Raw genomic sequence first — 24,270 nt, 5'->3', positions numbered from 1 at the left:
GGTAAAAGAGCTTTTACCTTTTTTAATTTAGAATAGGGTAGGGAATTTTTTATTTTGGGGGGCTTTGTTATTTTATTAGGGGGCTTAGAGTAGGTGTAATTAGTTTAAAATTGTTGTAATATTTTTCTTATGTTTGTAAATATTTTTTTATTTTTTGTAACTTAGTTCTTTTTTATTTTTTGTACTTTAGCTAGTTTATGTAATTGTATTTATTTGTAGCAATTGTGTTTAATTAATTTATTGATAGTGTAGTGTTAGGTTAATTGTAGGTAATTGTAGGTAGTTTATTTAATTAATTTATTGATAGGGTAGTGTTAGGTTTAATTATATCTTAGGTTAGGATTTATTTTACAGGTAAATTTGTTATTATTTTAACTAGGTAACTATTAAATAGCTATTGTACCTGGTTAAAATAATTACCAAGTTGCCTGTAAAATAAATATAAATCCTAAAATAGCTATAATATAATTATAATTTATATTGTAGCTATATTAGGGTTTATTTTACAGGTAAGTATTTAGCTTTAAATAGGAATAATTTATTTAATAAGAGTTAATTTATTTCGTTAGATTTAAATTATATTTAACTTAGGGGGGTGTTAGTGTTAGGGTTAGACTTAGCTTTAGGGGTTAATCCATTTATTATAGTAGCGGTGAGCTCCGGTCGTCAGATTAGGGGTTAATAATTGAAGTTAGGTGTCGGCGATGTTAGGGAGGGCAGATTAGGGGTTAATACTATTTATGATAGGGTTAGTGAGGCGGATTAGGGGTTAATACATTTATTATAGTAGCGCTCAGGTCCGCTCGGCAGATTAGGGGTTAATAAGTGTAGGCAGGTGTCGACGTTGCGGGGGGCAGATTAGGGGTTAATAAATATAATATAGGGGTCGGCGATGTTAGGGCAGCAGATTAGGGGTACATAGGGATAACGTAGGTTGCGGCGGTTTACGGAGCGGCAGATTAGGGGTTAAAAATAATATGCAGGGGTCAGCGATAGCGGGGGCGGCAGATTAGGGGTTAATAAGTGTAAGGTTAGGGGTGTTTAGACTCGGGGTACATGTTAGAGTGTTAGGTGCAGACGTAGGAAGTGTTTCCCCATAGGAAACAATGGGGCTGCGTTAGGAGCTGAACGCTGCTTTTTTGCAGGTGTTAGGTTTTTTTTCAGCTCAAACAGCCCCATTGTTTCCTATGGGGATATCGTGCACGAGCACGTTTTTGAGGCTGGCCGCGTCCGTAAGCAACTCTGGTATCGAGAGTTGCATTTGCGGTAAAAATGCTCTACGCTCCTTTTTTGGAGCCTAACGCAGCATTTGTTTGAACTCTCGATACCAGAGTTAAATTTATGGTGCGGCCAGAAAAAAGCCCGCGGAGCGTTAACAGCCCTTCTACCGCCGAACTCCAAATCTAGGCCATAGAGATTCTAACACTAGACCCCCATGTGATTAAATATGTATATAACTCTGAGATTTCAAACAGAGAGACATGGCTGACAAAAAAAGGTTTCTTTTGTTGTGGGAGACACTGCAATGTATGTGCCCACTGTAAAACAGGCAATGAAATAAGCTCTACAGCTAATCATTCTTCACACAGTATAAATTACAGATTAGATTGCTGCTCAAAATATGTTATCTATTTGATTACATGTGCAGTATGTGGTAAACAATATACCGGTTCTACAAGTAGAAATCTAAAAGATAGAATACATTAACACCTAACGTCAATAGACAGAGATTCCCCAAAACACCAGTTGGCAAACATTTTAATCAGCATAAAGTAAAAAGAAAGGATTAATGTTCCAATACATAGATTACATTCCCACCAGCAAAAGAGGAGGTGACCCATATCAAAGCCTTTTGGATAGGGAAGTGCAGTGGATTTTTAAATTAGGAACAAAGGAACCTAAAGGAATCAATTTGAAAGGGGATATAGATTTGTATCAGGGTTTATAGCTTAGAGTCTATTATTGTTTATTGTTTAAACCTTACCACAATATACTAAGGATTTTGGTTCATCTATAATTAGGTACATCAGTTCCAGACCCTTCATTATTATAAAAATAATTTCATAAAAAGTATCCAATTCAATATATCTTCATTTGGACACATAAGAGATGTATAGAGCACTTAGCTCTCAATTTTTGTTGCGTTTTTATCTGTGAATTTGTTGCAGTCTTCAAACTGCCTATGTTTGTTCCTCATGTATGATCAGAATATATATATATATATATATATATATATATATATATATATAAATAGAAAAGCCTATTATAAAACTGTCAAAGATATACAGTATATCTAAAGATTTAATATCTAACTGATGAGGCTTATTGCCATTAACATCACTATTTAGGCATATGAGTAATATCTGAGCTTGTACTCTTAGACCTACCATTCTTCTAATTTTTAATTCTAATTCCTCTTATGTGTTTTTTAATCTTGAAATTGTATTGTCACTCCGAGTATGTTACATGTTGAGTACTGTCTATTTGTAAACCCTACGGGGACGGCACTGGTTTTTCAGAAAAAATTACCGGTAATAGCTTTGGCGCATATATATATATATATATATATATATATATATATACAGTATATATATATATATCTGCTTAACTGTGCCATATATCTAGAGCCTTCCCCTAATTGGGTGTCCGTCCGTTGAGAATACACATACACAGACTATATGTCAGGTATTTGGTGGCGTGATCTTATATGGGTATTTAAATTTGGATACCTGCGCTCACAAACCATCTTTGAGAAAGTGCCAGATGGGCGTGAAACGCATCAGATGACATACCTATATCTTTATCTCATGTGACTTTGTTCCAAGTTTTAATGTATACCAAATAAATCTTCATCGTTTTAAAGGCTTGTGCATAGTGTTTGTTCGAAATACTAATGGACTTTGCTTTACTCACTTAAATGTTTGGAGTTTTTTTTCTGCTTTATAAAATATTACATACATTTTTAAATTACACAAAATTCTGACTTTCCAGAAATATCATAATATGAGGAAATGCCACCATATGAACCGTACAAGAATTTGGCATTTTTTACGACATTTTCTATAGCATACATGGTAAACAGCAGCATTTAAGTCATTATTCTTGATATGTAAGCACACATTTTGGGCTAGATTACAAGTGAAGAACTACTTTATCACCTGCCAGTAAATAGGCAAATTTGCCAGTTTTACGGGGGCGCAATAAATAACCAGCCATTACAAGTGACTGGTTATTGCTATCGCATGCTTATGGTAGCAAATAGTGCTCAGAAAATTAACCAGAGATCAGATCTCTAGTTAATTTTCAAAAAGTGCCCCAATTGGCCTTAAAATAAAGTACAGTATGTTTAATTTTTTATTAACGAAAAGTAGCATTTTTTTAAAAATAAAAAATAACTGCGCAAAGCAGTTTTTAGGGGTTAAAGTTGGCCAGTGTGGAGTGTTAGAAAAAAAATGGCACTGTAAAGTGCTTTTACATTGCGTTCTATGAGGAACTGTGTGTTCACTGTAAATATATATGTATATGATTATATAGATATATATATTTATGTGTTAAAATGTGTATATACCCATATTAACACATAAATATATATATGTATATATTAATATATATTTAAATGTGCTGCCCATTGCTGTGCGACTTACCCCTTCGCTGTGCTAGGCTCTCATACCATGTCTCAGGGAGCCAATGAAAGCTCACTCTATTGAGCGCAAAGCTTCCATACAGTGCAAACGTGAGGTTGAGTTCGCATTGCTACAATTGTGTGTGCTGGTATAACGAATGGAACGCAAATATTGTGTTTGCGAAAGCGCAGTTTTGTGCTCTACTCATAATTTGGCCATTTATTGGCCCACATTTAGCAGGAGTTCACCATCGCAAAACACCACATTTTGTGACTCAATATCTGTCTGAATAATTTAAAATCAGAAGATAAAAAGTATTATTTATGAAGAAAATTATAGGTTTAAAATATCTAACTACACAAAAAAATATTAGATACATTTTAAAATTACACAAAATTCTGATTTCCCAGAAATATCATATGAAATGCAAAAAAAAAATGTCTGGATTTAATTGTCCTGCATTTAGCATTAATTCACCCTTCTATTATATCGGTATTATTCAATTAAATATTAAATATTAAAAGTCAGAAGATAAAAAGTATTATTTTTGTCACTACGCACCATCTTGCAATGTATGCAGAAAATGTGTAGATATAAAATATCTAACCATACATGTAGTAGATTTTTTTTTAAATTGCACATAATTCTGATTTTCAAGATGGGTAGCTGAAAGGGACATGAAACCCCCAATTTTAAACAACTTTACAACTTTTTTATTGATTTTTTTTAATAAAAAAGGAAAAAAAAATGTAATTCTATTTCACACATTTTTTTTTGTTATGTTACTAAAATTATGTCATAAAATACTGACTATGTACTGTATATTACAGTCATTCAATACTAGCATTATGAGGCCAAGGATGACAAAGTTCAATATTTTGTTGTCTACAAATAATCCAAGTGAAAAAAAAAAGTAAAACAAAGATAAAAAAGGATTTACTTCTGTACATGTGATTGCTATTACATGTTTAACACAAATGGAGATTCAAGTATTTGGTCAAAAAGTCTAACCCATTGCAATGCAAAACAATTTAAAGAAAAAAAAATATTTATTCATATTTACAAATTAAAATCCAGAATATAAATGTCTCGTTTAATAGTTTAGACTTAGGTAGCAAATGTTTTACAGTAATAATTTAGAAAAACGTTATTTAGAAATAAAAAGTTCCTGTTTTACATAAGCAGTGAACTGGTGACTATACCAAATCATAGACATCACAGAATTAAATTTGTGAAGGGACAATTTATCAATAGAAATATTGAAATTCTGAAACAATATTTACATTACTAAACAATTCCATTCTTCAAGTCCCATAAGGATAAAATGGAATAAAAACACTGCATGACTACTGCCATGATCCTTTTTGCAAGGATAATTCACACACACACAACAAAATCCCTAAGAAAAATACATTTATTTGCATGCTTTATAGTTCCTAGATCACAATAAAAATTGTACAGTTGAATATACCAGGATCTCTAGACAGTGGTAACTCCTTCTGTGTCTAAACTTTGTTCTTTTGCAATTCTGTACAATTCTTCCCAGCAGATATGCTTGAGAACCATAGTAGTGTTTTACCACAAGGTCAATGTAGTTATTAAAAGTCTGGTCTAAAACTACCTTTACATTGTCCAAGTTGGGAAGTTGGGAACGATTATCAAATTCTAAATAAGTGTCAGTGTCTTCCCATGAATCCACATCATCAAGAGATACTGGTGAGTCTCTCTCACTTGCTTGTAATAGTGTCTTGTCTTCGCTCTTGCAGTAATTTATTTGTATACTTTTCTTTTGCTTGGCAGCAGATTCTTCTAGGAATTTAAGGAAGGATACCTCAAATCCCATAGGTTTAAATGAACTCAAATCAAAGGCTGGAGGATCTTCTGTGGTATGTAAACCAGGAACAGTTTCCTCACCGCTTAGAGTACTGCATGTCTCGGCAGACATTTCATCAGATGTATCTATTTTCCTCTTTTTATATACAAGACTAATTCTTTGTTTAATGGTTCTTTTATTAGATTTTTCCCTGTTCTGATGGACAAGAGCCTGCGTCTTGTAAGTCACTGCTCACAAAGAAGGGAGTTCTTGTTTGGCTGTCAGACCCTGTACTATCCTCATTACTTATTTTTGCAATAAACAGTTCTGCAAGCTCATCCATCTCATCTTTCTCATTTTCACTCTGCTGAGACATAGATATAGTAGATTCATCACTACTGTCTATTAAACCATGACTGGGATCTTTAAGCAGTGGTGTAGGAGGTTCATTTACCATTGTTTTGGGGTTTTCTGTAGGTTCAAAAGTTGAAGACACTGTACTTTGGATCGCCCACGACTTTTGCAAACAATTAGTGCTTTTCTATGCTTTAAAATGAAAGCTCTAGACAGTTTATGACATTTGTAATGCCTTTTAATATTGTGTTCACTGGTAACAATGGATGAACAACCACATACCATACAAGGATACTACCTTGCACGGTCATCTAAACATTCTGAAAGAGCATCATCTTTTGTTTTTAATGACTAAGTGTGCCTACAATATTTCAGAGTCAGAGGATTAAGTTTGTTTTGTCCTGGTTCACTTTCGAGAACTTTTTCAGTCCTGATGACTTTTTTTCGCTTTGTTTTGGAGAGGTCAATACAAACATCACCATCTGCTTTATGCTTAAGCACCTTAGGTTTTTCATTCAGTGTTCTGTCATCCAAGCTATCTTGATCGCTTAAACTTAATTTCGTGGGTCTGATAAGATGCTCCTTATGCTTTTCATTATGCTTGCGAAAAATATGCCTCAACAAATTTGACCTTGTTGCATAAACACGGTCACAGTCACCAATATCACACTTGTACATTTCATCACTATCCATTCTAACTGGTTTCATCTTTAGGTCATGGGTTTCCTCAAGATGCCCAATGTAAACAGAACAATTGGTAAATACAAACATACAAGGGTACTGATCACATTTAAAATTTTCAATGTGTTGAACAGCTAAAGCGTTTTCTATTTCCTCTGCAATCATCTCATGAAGTTTCATGTAATGTTGTATCAGGCTGGTGACTTCTTGAAATATTCTTGAGCAGTCTGTTTCCATACATCTAAATTCTGCATTTTGACCTTCATTTGGAGTTAGTTTATTTTCCTTTTCCTCCTCTCCCAATGAGAACTTACACAGGTCTGATTTGTGAACTGCTTGGTAATGGAGAATTCAATTTTGTTGAATAGTAAAAGCAGCTGTGCAACCTTGGTGGACACATTTGTAAGATTTAAAAGAGTTTATCCCCTGGGAATTTTTAAGGTCTTTTTTTCTTGGTTTCTTTGGTACCATTTGTTTATCCCTGATTCTGATTCTTACTTCAGGACCCCTCCTGTTTTTCTTCGAAAAAAGAAAGGTGTGAAGTCTGAGATGACATAATTACAGAGGTTATACTTTCTTCTACTTTACTTAGTTCTATGGCTTCTAAGGTTAACTTGTCCTGATCAGTATCAGATTGTTTACTAATCACTTGTGAATCTGGAGTTTGTGAAGTCATGCCTAATGCACAACAGTTTACCCTTTCAGGGGCTTTGTTTGATGTTTAATGAGCTGGGGAAGCTATACTGTCATTGACTGCTTTCTTTTCATACAGTTTTTTTATTTTAAGTCTGATCATTTGTTCAGCTGTAAACCAATGTGTAGTCTGGCAATGTGCCCGGAGATTGGAATTTCTAGTAAATATTTTTGTGCATGTGGGAACAACACACTTAAAGGGGGCAAACTTAAGTTGGTGTTTCTTGATCTCCAGTATTTTTTCTTTTGTGCAGAAATGCACTTTGCTGTACTGTTTAAACAAAGCATCCTTGGTCATTGCACAATATGTACATTCCATCTCTTGGCAAATAAAAGGTTTATTTGATTTATCTATCAATGGAGTATCAGCATCTGTTTGCTGAGCTAACACATTCAATCTTGGATTTGGTACAATTACACTTGATGTCTGAGGTAAAGAGCTAACAAATGGGCATTCAGGCTCTGGATTTGAGTCTAGATTTTCAGAGAAGCCATTATCCACTAACTGAAGTTTTTGCACCAATTCCATAATTTCTAATATTTGTGCATCTAGCTTTGTATCTGTTTCTTGAGTAGGGGACACGGAACAGATAGGGATGTTTGATACAAAGAGGCCTATTTATCATATGTCTGTCGGACCTGATCCGACAGTGCGGATCAGGTCCGACAGAGATTGCTGAATGCGGAGAGCAAAACACTCTCCGTATTCAGTATTGCACCAGCAGCTCATAAGAGCTACTGGTGCAACGCCGCCCCCTGCAGACTCGCGGCCAATCGTCCGTCAGCAGGGGGTGTCAATCAACTCGATCGTGTTGAATTCCGCCGATTCCTGTCCGCCTCATCAGAGCAGGCTGACAGGGTTATGGAGCAGCAGTCTTTAGACTGCTGCTACATAACTGCTGTTTCTGGTGAGCCTGCAGGCTCGCCAGAAACATGGGGCATCAAGCTCCAAACGTGGGGAATTAGCATGTGGTCTGGCAGCTCTTGTGCAAGAGTAGTTAAAGGGGGAAGGGAAATCAGCGGGCAAAAGCCGCTCAGTATAGGGAAGGTAGGAGGGCGGGGGGGAGCTATCTAGGAGAAGACCGCAGAATTGTGTGTGAGATGAGAAAAGGGAGTGTACTATGGCAAGAGGGATGGTTATTATAGGAGTAAGGGGCTTTTGTGTTTTAGTGCTAGGGTAACATAGATATGTCAGATGAACAGAAGATTAGGTGTCCAGAAGAGTTCCCTCAGGCTCTAAGAGAGGTCTAACTTGGTAAATGTAGTATATATAATAGTGAGTTAGTTATTAGATATCAATGTGGACAAGGTATAACATATATGGAAGTGCTATAGCATTTAACGCAAACCTGTATGTGGTAGGGATTGCTAATAAGATGAGTGACACAAAATCTTGGTGATATAGTAAAAGATTAACAAAAATAGTGCACAGCATTAAACCTACCATTAGAATTGTGGAGTTGGCGTTTGTTTATCGAATTTATAAGGGCCTGTACATATGTCAAAAGTTGTACTTGCTGAAGTTAGAAATGTAGTCCAGATTGTGACGGCAGCTCTGAAGGGATCCCAAGGTCTGCTGCTACATTCAATACAGCTGAATATCAAATAGGCTACTTTAAGTCTATAAGAAACATGCATGTAATGGAGCAAAAGAAATACAGTGGAGGCTGCAAGAACTCTGTTCAGAATGGAATACAACAAGCCTATAGACCAATATGTAGCAGAAGATAGTGTCTATAACCCAAAGGAAACTAAGTAAGGCCCTAAAGGGAAAAATTGTGACATCTTTGCAAGAATAAACAGTTAGCACTAAGGCCTTATGCTATGTGATAAATTAATTTGTCCCTTTGCAGAACGTAATGGAGGCTTACACAACAGGAAAGATTGATTAAGATTTACAATTAACATTTACTAATGCATTATCTTCAAATATATAGTAGTTACTGTGCCATGGACCTCACCTTGCCCTAGGTTTACTTAAACAAAACATTTGGGTGAGAAAGTGTTAGAACCAATCTAGGTAGGATAAACAGATATAAACACACACACACACACACACACACACACATATATATATATATATATATATATATATATATATATATATATATAAAAATGGTGCTAGTATAATTTAGTCCATTATCTCAGAAGGGTAAGCACTCAACTAGGTTTGCCAAAAATGTAAAAATAACACCTGAGAACATATACAAATCAAATTAAGCTCCTAAAGAGAATAATTCAAATGTTGAGGATGGGAGCTGGAGCAAGAATTGTGGGCGCTCCACTGTCTCGGGGGCAGAGGCTGCTGGTAACAACATGTAGGAGCGAGGTGAGTGTCGCCATCTGACATCTATAACACTCCATAGCTCTTACAGGGATGTAAAATAGAGAGGTCCCTGGCACAGGGGATTCAATATGTTTCAGAAATGCGGTACTAGTGATACTGTCCCGGCAGTGTAAAGGGCTGCTTCTGACTGAGAGTGCCAGAGTTACACAGAATGCAGACTATGCTTTGTAGGGGATCAGCCTATGCCGATTCTAGATTGAGGCAGTATGGGATCAGCTGTATAGGCTAAAATGTAAGTTGTGGCTCCGGAAACGATGTGCTGGAGTAGGATGACTGAAGTCACAAGTCGTTAGCCGGATGGTTGTAGAAGATCTTGGTAGCTGGGAATAGAGCTTAGGTTCTGACTGCAGCGCAATAACTGATCGATCTAACTCATGGGTACATTCGTCCTCAGACAGAGGCAGCGGGTTATTCAAGACTACGGCAGGAACGACAATGTGATCAGGGTGAGTCGGGACCTGGTAGCTGAAAGGAGCAGTACAGGAAGGTAATGCATTCTCAGGTCCCTCCAAGCTAGCGTCACTGCATGTAGGCTCAGGGCGCAATGAGTGAAGTAGATTCTCAAAGCACTCATCCATTTTCCGTTCAAAAGCCTTGAGCGTGTCGATGATGACTGTATGGGATAGGTGTTCTGCCATGTTGAAGGGGTTATAAGAACCGTAATATTGCCAAAGTAAGCTACCTTCGAAGGAGAGATATCTGCATGGCTGAGCTAGCAAGATGGTGTCTTCCCTTTTTTCTGCAGCGATCTCTTTGGACATAAGCCGTGAGGTGTAGCGCTGATCCAATATTTCACTCCATCACAATAGCTGAAGGTATTCTGCCTCTTAGTCGGCTGTTGGTCAATTAAGAAGTTGCCTGCTCTGAGCGGTCAAAAAAAAGGGTAAATCTGGTAAGAATAGCCAGAGCTTATGCGAAGTGTGACTGCTTAGATGCAGAGAGCTAGCTCCTCCCTCCACTTTCTTCTTTTTCTTAGAACTGCCATTCTTTTTCTTGGGTGTTGAATTCTGAGGGCAACTAATAACAGAAACTCTTTTACTATTCAAAGAAATAGAGGTAATGTTTTCTGCAACTGAATTTAGCACATCTGAGGGCTATCCATTTTCATCAGTCTTTAAAAAGTCAATGTTAGAAAAAGCTGATATATCATTACAATTATCTGTCATTTTACTATTATCCACTTTGGACCTGTCTGTACAATATGTGGCATGACGACATTTGAAGCACTGATTGAGTCAGTGCTTATTGAAAATTGTCGGGCACACAATTATCTGAAGTGACACTGACTGACGCTGCTTTATGCTCTACAACTCCTTTTATCTGAGGTACCTGCGGACTCTTCACCTTGTTCTCACTAGTAAAGTTAGATTGTGTAAACCCACTTTGCAATAATGATGTTGGATTGTCAGTAGAAATTGCATTAACAAAAGGCTGATTTTTGAGGTTTGTTTCAGGATGAAATGTCTGCTTAGGTGGCTGGTTATTCTGTTGTGGACTGGCAGAAAGTATCATACTAGCTAAAACAGAAGATTGACCATCTCTTTGAGGGACATCATGTGAAATATCAAATTCATTGTGTGATTTGCATATAGCTCGTTTAGACAAATGACCACCAAGTGACCTTGGATTTGTAAACAACCTAAAACACCTGCTACATATAAATTTGCCATCTCTGATTATTGCGGGACACTTTGGGAGTTTGCTGAGTTTTGTCTTTCTATCCCTGGTTTTTGAAGTCTGTCCAGTATAAACTTTTTGGTCATTAGAATTTAAAAGCATACTAGCTGATTTTTCCAAGTTAAAGTTGGTATCTACATCCATATTGTCCTCTTGCTTAATAAAAGAGTTTGCAGTATCAGGTTCATCTTTCAGAAATACAGAGCTTGCAGTTTCACTCACCAATACATACTCATGACTGGTGTTGCTTTCAAGCTGTGAAAATACAGTACCCCCAGTGAGTGACGACATAACAGGCAGTGGATCATTTTCTGTGGGAAGTGGAAGAAAAGAGTCTGAGCCATTTTTAAATTTCATTGGTAAAACTACTTTTGCAAAATCTTCTAGTTGTGTTGTGTAAAGATCTCAATTTATTGAGTCATGAATACAAAATTTCCTCAATATTAGGTAGAAACAGGCTTGCAGGTTATAAGCTCACTTAATACAATAAGTTCAAGTTGTGAAATGTCTCACGAGGGTTACCATGTATGTGTAAAGGTTACCCCAGTGAGATTAGTATATGCCTTGTGTGAATAACAGCTATATAATGTGAGTTAACATAACGTTATCACAAGTGGCAAGTGGCATTGAATACCAGCATAGGATGAAGGAGTTAACAGCTTAGGTGAATAGAACAACAAGGTAAGTATAAGAGATACAGGAGCTGATAACTAGGATAAGGCTTTAGTAAGCATAGGTAGGATATTGGATAGATCTAACCTTATCCTCTGAGTCCGGTGTGTAAACTCAGTGAAGCGGTGTGTCGGCGTCTGAGAGCAGGGAGCCTGTGAGCATCAGAAGCACAGCGTGTAGCCCAGTAGCAGCAGGCGACAGCTGATGACATAATGGCTGCTCAGGTTCTCAGGTTACAGCTGGAGTCTTCAGAGCGTAGCCGGAATGGAGAGACAGATCAAAGGATTCCTTTCTGTATTGCTACAGAGCTGGATAAGATGTGCACGGATCCCAGAGGGCTAAAGTTCACAAGGCAAGCGAAGATAACAATCTGAGGCGAGTGGCTTGAGCATTCAGGGAGGATAGTAGAATTCTCAATCAACCAGCAATGAAGGCTGGGAGGGAATTGCATAAATAGGCAAAGCAATTAAATAGGCAGGACCCTAATCCACAGCACAAGCAGTTAACCCTTACAGAGCCCCCCACATAAGGAACCACAGCGAGGTTCAAGGCCTGGGTCGATCAGGGTTACGCCTGTGGAATAGGGACACCAATCTAGGGGCTGACAGATTCGAAGCGGGTTCCCAAGAATCATCCTGATGTCCAAAACCCTTCCAATGCACCAGTTAAAAGAGCACTCCACGTCAGAAGCGTGAATCCAGAATGCTGTGAACTTCATACTGCTCATCGGGGTCAACAGTAACAGCTGTGTCCAGCGGAGCTGAAGTAGTAGGAGGTGAGGTACAGAGCTTGACCAAAGAGACGTGGAACGTCGGGTGTATTCGAAATGTGGAGGGAAGCTGTAGGGTAACAGTAACTGGGTTCGGGACATGGAGTATTCTATAAGGACCAATAAACAACTTGCCAAGTTTTTTGCAGGGATACGGAATCTTTAAGTTCATTGTGGAAAGCCAAACATACTGACCCACTGAATATGGAGGATTAGGTCGGTGGCGTAGGTTGTAGAACTTCCGTTGAGATGCCTGAGCCTGGAGTATATTATCACGTACAATAGAGAAAGTGGCAGATATATCATTCATGAGATCGTTAACCTGTGGACAGGGGGTGTCAACCCTGGGTAAGAGAGAGAAAGGAGGGTGCAATCCATAATTCACGAAGAACGGACTATAACCAGTTGTAGAGCTTTTATTGTTGTTATATGCGAACTCAGCGAGGGGTAAGTAAGCAGCACAGGAATCTTGTTGTTGAGAACAGTAGCAGCGCAAATACTGCTCCAGCCACTGATTTACCCTCTCCGTCTGCCCGTTGGTCTGGGGGTGGTACGAAGTGCTGAGTTTCCATACAATATGAAGTGCCTCACAAAGATACTTCCAAAACCTGGACGTGAACTGTGATCCACGATCGCTTATGAATAGTGATGTCGCGAACCTAAAAATTGAACTTCCGCAAATGTTCACAAACCGGCGAACCGGGCAAACCGCCATAGACTTCAATAGGCAGGCGAATTTTAAAACCCACAGGGACTCTTTCTGGCCACAATAGTAATGGAAAAGTTGTTTCAAGGGGACTAACACCTGGACTGTGGCATGCCGGAGGGGGATCCATGGCAAAACTCCCATGGAAAATTACATAGTTGATGCAGAGTCTGGTTTTAATCCATAAAGGGCATAAATCACCTAACATTCCTAAATTGTTTGAAATAACGTGCTTTAAAACATCAGGTATGATGTTGTATCGATCAGGTAGTGTATGGATTACGCCCTCTTCACAGTGCGCAGTGTAGGTGATATACCTGCCCTGACCATGCTTTGCAGACCAGGTATCAGTGGTCAGATGGACCCTTGCCCCAACACTGTGTGCCAGACATGCCATTATAGCAGACTTATATGGCTTTGGTGTTGCTTTTTGGTAATTAGAAGGCTGCTAAATGCCACTGCGCACCACACGTATTTTATGTCCAGCAGTGAAGGGGTTAATTAGGGAGCATGTAGGCAGCTTGTAGAGTTAATTTTATCTTAAGTGTAGTGTAGTAGACAACCCAAAGTATTTATCTAGGCCCATTTTGGTATATTTAATGCCACCATTTCACCGCCAAATGCGATCAAATAAAAAAAATTGTTCACTTTTTCACAAACTTTAGGTTTCTCACAGAAATTATTTACAAACAACTTATGCAATTATGGCATAAATGGTTGTAAATGCTTCTCTGGGATCCCCTTTGTTCAGAAATAGCAGACTTATATGGCTTTGGCGTTGCTTTTTGGAAATTAGAAGGCTGCTAAATGCCACTGCGCACCACAAGTGTTTTATGCCCAGTAGTGAAGGGGTTAATTAGGTAGGCTTACCATAATTTTTAGAGGTGAAACTGGGACCACCTGGTGTCGTGCTAGTGGGGGGGTGGTCAGGGGCGTGGTCAAGGGGGCATGGCGACTACCGGTCCTTTTAAAGTAGTAGCTTTTATGTGTGTAATGTTTCGTGGATACTCTACCCTTCCTCAGTCAAACAACAAGTGAATCACACAATTGAAATAAACAATAACCCCACCCCCTAGTGAAAAAGGCACCATTACGTTGTCATGACAACCCATACACAACATGAGCAAATAAATAATTCATCCAGATCTCAGATTCTAAATAATGCCAAACATCAAGCATAATTATCAATTTAATAAAATAGTGAAAAGCGTATACATCACACAATTTAATATCTGCAGTGTAATATGTGTTTTATGTGTCTAATTAAGGAACAGAGCCAAATACTGATGATGCATAAATACAACATTGAATTAAATAAGTAAAAAAGAAACACATATCTGCTAAAGTTGTTTAAGAGACTACGCCATACTATTATGCAGGAAGATTACAGCCAAAATGTTATCCTGCATGAAGTAAAGCAAGATCCTGCCTGTCTGTACTTCCTGGTCATCCCCATATATTTCCCCTAAAGGGTTATCACCGGTGATGTCACTAGGGGTCGGGGGCTGTTAAATTACTACAAAAATAAACCAAGTAGTACTACAAAATTAAAAAACCCTATGCTGCTCACTGTATTACTAAATGTAAACTTTTAATGACATGATCGTTAAGCTAAGTAGGGCTGTATGTAACAAAGTACCAGCATCCAACTATGCTGGAGAGTCACAGTCCAGTCATTTTGAATAATGTGTCTGAAACCCAGAGGTGGCGACCCTACTGGGACGGAATGAACAACCGGGTGGGACACTGGGACAGCGCCTCCAAACAGGGACAATCCCAGTAAAAGTGGGACTTCTGGTAAGCCTATAATTAGGGAGCATGTAGGCAGCTTGTAGAATTAATTTTAGCTTAAGTGTAGTGTAGTAGACAACCCAAAGTATTGATCTAGGCCCATTTTGGTATATTTCATGCCACCATTTCACCGCCAAATGCAATCAAATTTAAAAAAAACAAATTTTTTCGCAATTTTAAGTTTCTCACTGAAATTATTTACAAACAGCTTATGCAATTATGGCACAAATGGTTGTAAATGCTTCTCTGGGATCCCCTTTGTTCAGAAATAGCAGACATATATGACTTTGGAGTTGCTTTCTGGTAATTAGAAGCCCGCTAAATGCTGCTGCGCATCACACGTGTATTATGGCTAGCAGTGAAGGGGTTAATTAGGTAGTTTGTAGGGAGCTTGAAGGGTTAATTTTAGCTTTAGTGTAGAGATCAGCCTCCCACCTGACGCATGAGACCCCCTGATCCCTCCCAAACAGCCCCCTTCCCTCCCCCACCCCACAATTGTCCCTGCCATCTTAAGTACTGGCAGAAAGTCTGCCAGTACTAAAATAAAAGGTTTTTAATTTTTTTTAATTTTTTTAGCATATTTACATATGCTGTGGTGTAGCATCCCCCTTAGCCCCCAACCTCCCTGATCCCCCCAAAACAGCTCTCTAACCCTCCCCATCTGCCTTATTGGCGGCCATCTTGGGTACTGGCAGCTGTCTGCTATTATTTCACAGTCAAAAAAGTGTTGTTTTTTTAAATGTACACTACTGTTACACCAGATATTAGTGGTGGCACTGGGCAAGTGGGCACAGTATACGCTGTGAGCCTGACACACATGCTGGCAGGCAGGTAACTGCAATTAGATTACACAGGAAAAAAAAAAAGCAGACTGATGTTCTAGCCCTAAAAAGGGCTTTTTGGGGTGCTGTCCTTACAGCAGAGATCAGATGAGTCCTTCAGGACTGTAGTGGACACTGAATACACTAGCCTAGATATCGATTTCCCTATTAAATCAGCAGCAGCTACACTGTCCCTCCTCTCACTAAGAATGCAGCTTCCGAATTAATCTAAAATGGATGCTGTCCAGGAGGTGGGAGGGTCTGGGAGGGAGGGTCTGCTGCTGATTGGCTGTAATGTGTCTTCTGACTGTGAGGTACAGGGTCAAAGTTTACTCAATGATAAAGAATAGGGGGCGGACGAACATTGCATATGTTCGCTGTCCGCGGCGAACGCGAACATGCTATGTTCACCGGGAACTATTTGCCGGCAAACTATTCGCAACATCACTACTTATGAACGCTTTAGGAATGCCATGTAAGCGTACAACGTTCTGGAGGATGAGGTCACAGGTTTGTTTCGAGGTAGGTAAGGATGTAATGGGAATAAAGTGTGCCATCTTTGAAAAAAGGTCTACAACAACGAGTATAGTAGTGAAGCCATTTGATACAGGGAGGTCTACTATAAAGTCCATTGAGACTACTTCCCAGGGGGTGTGAGGTACTGGTAGAGATTGTAGAAGCCCATTGGGAGCTGTCTGGAATGTTTAGAGGTTGCACAAACAGTGCAACAAGTTAGGAATTCTTTCAGGTCAGTACACATGGTGGGCCACCAGTAGGAACGCTTGAGGAGCTCAGTACCCATGTGTCCCGCGACTGGTGAGTCATGTATAGTTCTGAGGATAGTGGAACGGAAAGAAGAGGGTATGTACAGTTTCCCTTCCTAATAAAACAGTCCATCTGAGTTTCGGGTGACAACTGATAATGGTATTGAGGTGTTGGTGGTTAAAGCATCTCTGAATTTGTGACTTACATCGGTGAGTAGACCTAAAATACAGTGTTTAGGGATTACTGACTTACTGTAGATGGTAAGTTATCTGGAATTGTTTTCTGTCCTTGCCTGGAAAGGGCATCAGCTTTACCGTTCTTGGTACCTGGCCTGTAGGTAATGACATACTGGAAACGGGAAAAATATAAGCTCCAGCGTAGTTGCCTAGAAGATAAAGTACGATTAGATTGTAAGTATTGTAGGTTTTTGTGGTCCGTATATATAACAGTGGGATGAGATGAACCTTCCAGTAAATGCCGCCACTGGTCAAAGGAACACTTAATTGCGAGCAATTCTTTTTCGCTGACTGGATAGTTCAGTTCGGCTGGCTGCATGAGCCTAGAAAAGTAAGCCACAGGATGTAGGGGTTCCTTGAAGGACTTCCTCTGTGATAGAATTGCTGAGATGGCGAAATCAGAAGCATCAACTTCCAATATGAACTGTTTGTCCATGTCTGGATACTGTAAAATAGGTGCTGTAGTGAATTTCAATTTCAGGAGATCGAACACAGTTTGAGTCTGGGCTGTCCATTTGAAAGCATGATCCAGTTTTGTGAGATCAGTTAGGGGTTTGGTGATAGCTGCAAAACCTGGTATAAATTTCCTGTAGAAATTAGAGAAGCCTAAGAAGGGTTGTACCTTCTTAGTATGAGGTTCAGGCCAGTTTAAAATGGCCTGCACCTTATCATTCTGCATCTTGATGCCAAGAGGGGATATTTGATATCCTAGGAATGTTATTTCGCTAGACTCGAATATACACTTCTTGAGTTTAGCGTAGAGGTCGTTTTTCCTTAACCTAGTTAGGACCTCTTTTACATGAAGTCTATGTTGCTCAAGATTTTGGGAATAAATTAATATGTCGTCTAAATTGACTACAAGATAAAAATCCAGAACATCTCTGAAAAGGTCATTGATAAGGCACTGGAATGTAGCTGGAGCATTACACAGACCGAATGGCATCACTGTATATTCGAATAGACTGTATCTGGTCCTGAATGCAGTGAGCCATTTGTCTCCAGCCCTCATTCGTATTAGATTGTAAGCCCCCCGGAGATCCAACTTAGTGAAAACCGAGGCACCTCTTAATCTTTCTATCAACTCTGGGATGAGAGGAAGCGGGTATCTATTCTTTCGAGTACGCTTATTAAGCTCTCTGTAGTCGATAATAGGTCTTAAAGACCCATCTTTGTTTGTCACAAAGAATATCCCCGCCCCTGCGGGTGAAGTACTGGGTCTTATAAACCCCTTTCTGAGATTTTCATTGATGTAGTTCTTAAGGTGTTCTCAGGCTTGGAAAGAGGGTATATTTTACCAAAAGGTATTGTAACCCCAGGGAGTAGGTCAATCGGGCAATCGTAGGTCCTGTGTGGTGGTAGGCTTTCTGCGTCTTTTTTATTAAAGACATCGGAAAATTTGGAATAGTGTGATGGTAAAATGGAATCATCTATATGCATAAGGTTTAAATCGTTTGTATTTTTGCAAGTGTTTTGTGGGGTAGAAAAAGTGAGGCTACAATCAGCCCAGTTTATGTGAGGTTTATGTGTGTGAAGCCAGTTTATACCAAGTATTATGTTGAACATAGGTGAGGAAATTACATCAAAAGAAAGAGATTCGGTTACTTGTGAGTTGAAAATTAACTGAAGGGAAATGGTCTGATGAGTAACTGGACCAGATGAGAGTAAAGAGCCATCAATGACTTTGACAGAGACCGGGTTATGCTTATTCAAAACAGGAATTATATTTCTCTTCACAAAATCAAGGTCAACAAAATTTCTGCATCATCCATAAGAGGGATAGTTATATAAGTTGTGTTAATTGATTTTATTAATAGGCTTACTGAGGAATTAAATGACATACCCTTCTTATTCTTCAACAGGACTGGACAGTCCTTTTCATCATGGGTAGGACAAGCGCAGTACATGCATAGGCTTAATTGTTTCCTCCTGGACTTTTCCTGGGGGGTCAGGGGCTCTTTAAGGACTCCTATATCCATAGGTTGAGGATTGTCTCTTGTTTGATAGGAAGGAGCTGGGAGGTAACTTTTGGAAGAGCTTGCTCGCTCTGAACGCCTTTCTCTAAGGCCTCTGTCTATATTGATGGTGAGAGTGAAAAAATCCTCTAAAGAGACAGGGATCCCTGTACGTGACAGTTTGTCCTTAACCCCTTAATGACAGAGGACTTACCAGGTACGTCATAGAAAAACATTCCCTTAATGACAATTGACGTACCTGGTACGTCCTCTGTTGTTAGAAGCGCTGGAAGCGATCATGATCGCTTCCAGCTGCTTACAAGGGATTGTAGTGATGCCTCAATATTGAGGCATCACTGCAATCCCTTATTTTACCCACCGATGCAGAGAGGGCCACTTTGTGGCCCTCTCTGCATTGGACTATGGCGATCATACATTCGTTGCTGGGTGGGAGCATCTTGTTTGAGGAGCGGTAAGGATATGCTCCATATTTGTCTAACTCACGATCAGTAATGGCAATTTCTGCAGTTGCGGCCGTGGGGGGCGGGGGGGCGGGTGTGCGTGCGCGCGCACGCAAAATATACCGGAACAAAATGAAAAAAAAAAAATAGAATCAATGCAGATGCATGGGGATCTTCTTGTTTAGTAAGTGATCTGGGAGGGGAGGGATGTAGATGTTTTAAGGGGGGCCAGCTACACTACAGAAAACAAATTTTTAATCTAAAAAAGTTAAAAAAAACCTATTTTTGGGGGCAAATTGGGTACTGGCAGACAGCTGCCAGTACCCAAGATGGCGGCAAATAGGTAGAGGGGGAGGGTTAGAGACATGTATGGGGGGATCAGGGAGGTTGTGGGGTAAGGGGGGATGCAGACTGCAGACAGTATGAAAAAAAAAATAAAAAAAAATAATAAATGATTTTTATTTCAGTACTGGCAGACTTTCTGCCAGTACTTAAGATGGCGGTGACAATTGTGAGGTGGGGGAGGGAAGAGTGCTGTTTGAGGGAGGTCAGGGGGGGATCAGGGGGTGGGATGTGTCAGGTGGGAGGCTGATCTCTACACTAAAGATAAAAATTAACCCTACAAGCTACCTAATTAACCCCTTAACTGCTGGGCATATTACAAGTGTGGTGCGCAGCAGCATTTAACGGCCTTATTATTACCAAAAAGCAACGCCAAAGCCATATATGTCTGCTTTTTCTGAACAAAGGGGATCCCAGAGAAGCATTTACAACCATTTATGCCATAATTGCACAAGATGTTTGTAAATAAATTCAGCAAGAATCCTAAAGTTTGTGAAAAAAATTGTGAAAAAGTCAACAATTTTTTTTTATTTGATCGCATTTGGCGGTGAAATGGTGGCATGAAATATACTAAAATGGGCCTAGATCAATACTTTGGAATGTCTTCTAAATAAAAATATATACTTGTCAAGGGATATTCAGGGATTCCTGAAAGATATCAATGTTCCAATGTAACTAGCGCTAATTTTGAAAAAAAGGGGTTTGGAAATAGCAAAGTGCTACTTGTATTTTTTGCCCTATAACTTGCAAAAAAAAAAAAAGAACATGTAAACATTGGGTATTTCTAAACTCAGGACAAAATTTAGAAACTATTTAGAATGGGTGTTTTTTGGTGGTTGTAGATATGTAACAGATTTTGGGGGTCAAAGTTAGAAAAAGTGTGTTTTTTTCCATTTTTTCCTCATATTTTGTATTTTTTTTATAGTAAATTATAAGATATGATGAAAATAATAATATCTTTAGAAAGTCCATTTAATGGCGAGAAAAACGGTATATAATATGTGTGGGTACAGTAAATGAGTAAGAGGAAAATTACAGCTAAACACAAACACTGCAGAATTTTTTTTTTTTTAATTATATTTTTATTGAGGTTGTGCGAGGTAATACAGCTTATATGAAAAAAAAAAAACATAGCATAAGACAAGCTAAAAATATTTCACATTATAAATGATACAATATGGTAGACTGGAACCTCTTTTCTTGTTAACATGGTCTAAACAAAATGTGTTACCTCACTTGACATTGAAGACAACTCTTGTGCCTCTAAAAACAAGCAACAAACACTGAAAGAGGAAATTGAGTGATTTGAACGGTCACCTTTAGACCAATAAATTAGAATTAGATTAGTAATTAACATATGAAGTAATGACCACAGTGGAAGTACTATTCCTAAATGGAAACAACATGGTGAAACAATCAGAGACTCTACTGGGAAATTATGTTAATCAGTCCAGCTGAATGGAATGTGGTAGTTAGAGTCAATACTGTGGTAAGATGTAAAAATGAATGCTAGGGGGGTATTGAAGGTTGCGGCATAGACGAGAGAGCCGCATATGTAGCCCTCCATATCTAGGAGGTTCCTTATGTGGGGGGAGAGGGGGGAGGTGGTAGGTTAAATTCTCAAAGTAGGAGAGGAAATGGGAAAGTGTTTCAATTATTTATCTACCTTTCCCTTTAGTATTAAGATTGAGGTGTTGTAGATATTACATATTAGACTGGACTCTATGAATAAATGTTCTCTGTGAATTACTAGAATAGGTACAAGTGTTAGTTTTTATGCGGGTGGGAACTTAGTAGGACTTGGAGAATATTAATATGAGAGACTTATGAACTTGTTATGGCAGCCCAACAACTATACAAAAGGTATTGACAACATGCCCAAAATCTTGACTAAAAACAGAAACTTTTTTTGAAGAGATTAATTTTCTGTGTGATGTAAAGCTAGAGCCAAGACACTTCTACAGAGCTCTATATTTGTATACTATAGGTGTCACACTGCCCCGGCCGCTGGCAGTAGTGCGTCCTAGGTAAAAGCTATATCTAGAATCTGAGAGTAAATATAATATAAAAGAATCATCTTAATAACTAGAAAAAATGATTAGAGAGGTGGTGGTTTAGCTCTACTTAATAAAACATGGGAACATATAGAGAGAGTGCTAAATTGAAATTCCAGTAACATCCCCATGGGTGCAAATAAAACAGCAAACAATTGTAACCCAAAGCTGAACCATGTGAATAAAATAGAATGGCCCTATGTTAGAAAAGTAGTTATATGCTTATCCAGCATTAGAGTTCTCATGCGTCCTTTTCTCAGCAAAGTTTGTCTAGTTATGAGACAAGCATATTTAGCTAGTATGGATTAAAACAAAGTTCAGCATGTCAACAAAACACCATGATATTTAAAATACAAATACTATAGGGATATATCAATCATGGAATACTGTGAAAAAACAGCCAACATAAATGTCCCCAATAAACAACAATTTTCCTGGGAACACTGTCTCTGGATTCAGGCAAGACCACTTATAGAATTAGGAATAAAAATGTAATTGTAGCTGCAATAATGGCAGGAGCACTTCGTGGCTTAACAACAAATAACTTAGGGACAGGCTGCAATGGAGCGAGAATGGAATCAGGGTAGCAGACTTGTATATGTAGTGGGCATTATAAAAAGTCACTAAACCTATGCTGCGTTGAACTTCAGGCGGGGAGAAAGGGGTTGATATATTGCAGGGTGCGAGGATGAGAGTTCCCTTACCCCACGCCAGACCGGAAAGCTAGGCAAAGTCTCTGAGCCTCCATGCCAAAGCTCTGGACCTCGGCAATCGGGCTGTACTGGGAAGGGCAGATCGGAGGCAAAACAAATTCTGGCCGAAGGAGGGAAGGACCGGTCCAGGCTGGCGTTTCGCCAAACTGAGCTGTATGCTCTAGCCTCAGCAACCCTCTAACAGGAGGCGACTGACATCCTACCGGGCTGTTTCGCTCCGCTGTGACCAATGTCATGCAGGTAATGCTTACAAAGCTTGAGGGCACCAAGTGATCCGCTCTGGGCGTACTGTCTCCGGTGTCTGTCCCATTCAGGTGGGTCTCTGCGGTCATATCCTCCGCTCCCAGTATGTTATGAAGTGGGTGCCAAGTGGAAGGGGGGCGCCGGGGCCCCAAAGCGTCCCCCCCCATGGTAGTAATCATAGGAGTGGGAGCACGGGCAATATGGGTGTTCGATGCTGCGGCTGTTTGCTGGGGCCCATAGACATTGAAACGTTCAAATGCTGAACGGCAGCTATCTAGAAAGGTGTGCATCTCCTCCATAATATGATCTGCAGTGGCCATAATTAGGTGAAGTGATGAAAATCCTGTTCCTAGTTGCAGGCGCTGCTTAGGCCACAGAAAATGGCGTCTCCCACAGTCACTTGTCGACAGTATTCACACCATGAATGTAAAGTTCCGTTATTTCAATGCTACTCCCTTAGGAGTCAAATGAGTAGGTCTTCCTAGCTGATCAGTCTGCAGTACATGCCAAATTTATAAGCCTCTACAGTCGCCAAATTCTTTTATTATATTGGTAAGGTTCAGAGCTCCATTAATTTGCGACCTCTCTGCTGCACAGTTGGCTCCGCCCCCCAACACTGCAGAAATTTAAAAATAGCCATTGTCATTAAGGGTAAGACAATTGAAAAATGGTCCGGTCATTAAGGGGTTAATCTCTTCGGACAAGCCCAATCTAAACTGTGTCTTAAGTGAGACTTCATTCCATTCTGAGTCTCTTGCAAAGATTTTAAATTGCGTGATATAGGTTTCTACTTGAATTTTCCTCTGCTTTAGAGACCTCAAAGCATTTTCTGCCGAAACCTGCCTGAATGGGTCATCATATAAAGCGGACATTTGGGTAAAAAAAGCGGTAAGGGATCCCAAGATGGAATCCTCACTCTCATAGAAAGTATCCGCCCAAGACCTAGGCTCCCCCCTGAGGTAGGAAATCACTGTGAGAACTCTAGATCTCTCTGAAGGATAAGTTCTAGCTTTCATTTCAAACAGTAACATGCAGGAGTTTTTAAATTCCCTGAATTGGGTACAGTCTCCAGAGAATTTCTCAGGTGGGGATACCAAGGGCTCAGGGTTAACTTCTGCAGATGGGGGCTTAGGAGCTAGTACTTCCCTTAAACAAGCTTTTAAAGCCTGATTTTCCACCTGTAATTCGTGGAAGGAGTTGGATAAGGTATCCATCCTGTCAGATAGTGCTTGTTTTCTATTACATATAGTCTCCTGATCCATAATGACCTTATAACTGGGGAAAAAAAATAAAAAGGAACAAACAATGTAACACTAGTTCCTTATTCTTTTGGCTGGTTGATTCTGTAAAGATCTCAATTTATTGAGTCATGAATACAAAATTTCCTCAATATTAGGTAGAAACAGGCTTGCAGGTTATAAGCACACTTAATACAATAAGTTCAAGTTGTGAAATGTCTCACGAGGGTTACCAAGTATGTGTAAAGGTTACCCCAGTGAGATTAGTATATGCCTTATGTGAATAACAGCTATATAATGTGAGTTAACATAACGTTAT

The 24,270-nt window shown here is 39.3% G+C and overlaps 1 pseudogene; it reads right to left on the bottom strand.

Moving 5' to 3' along the window:
- Window positions 1-5,102: 5,102 nt before the first annotated feature.
- LOC128658090 (zinc finger protein 292-like) overlaps window positions 5,103-24,270 on the bottom strand; it is a 139,940-nt pseudogene continuing 120,772 nt past the window's right edge.

Source organism: Bombina bombina, chromosome 4, assembly GCF_027579735.1.
Source record: "Bombina bombina isolate aBomBom1 chromosome 4, aBomBom1.pri, whole genome shotgun sequence".
In the NCBI taxonomy this organism is placed as follows: Eukaryota; Metazoa; Chordata; class Amphibia; order Anura; family Bombinatoridae; genus Bombina; species Bombina bombina.
Note: the sequence above shows the minus strand (reverse complement) of the source record. Positions and strands in the feature narration are given on the sequence as shown.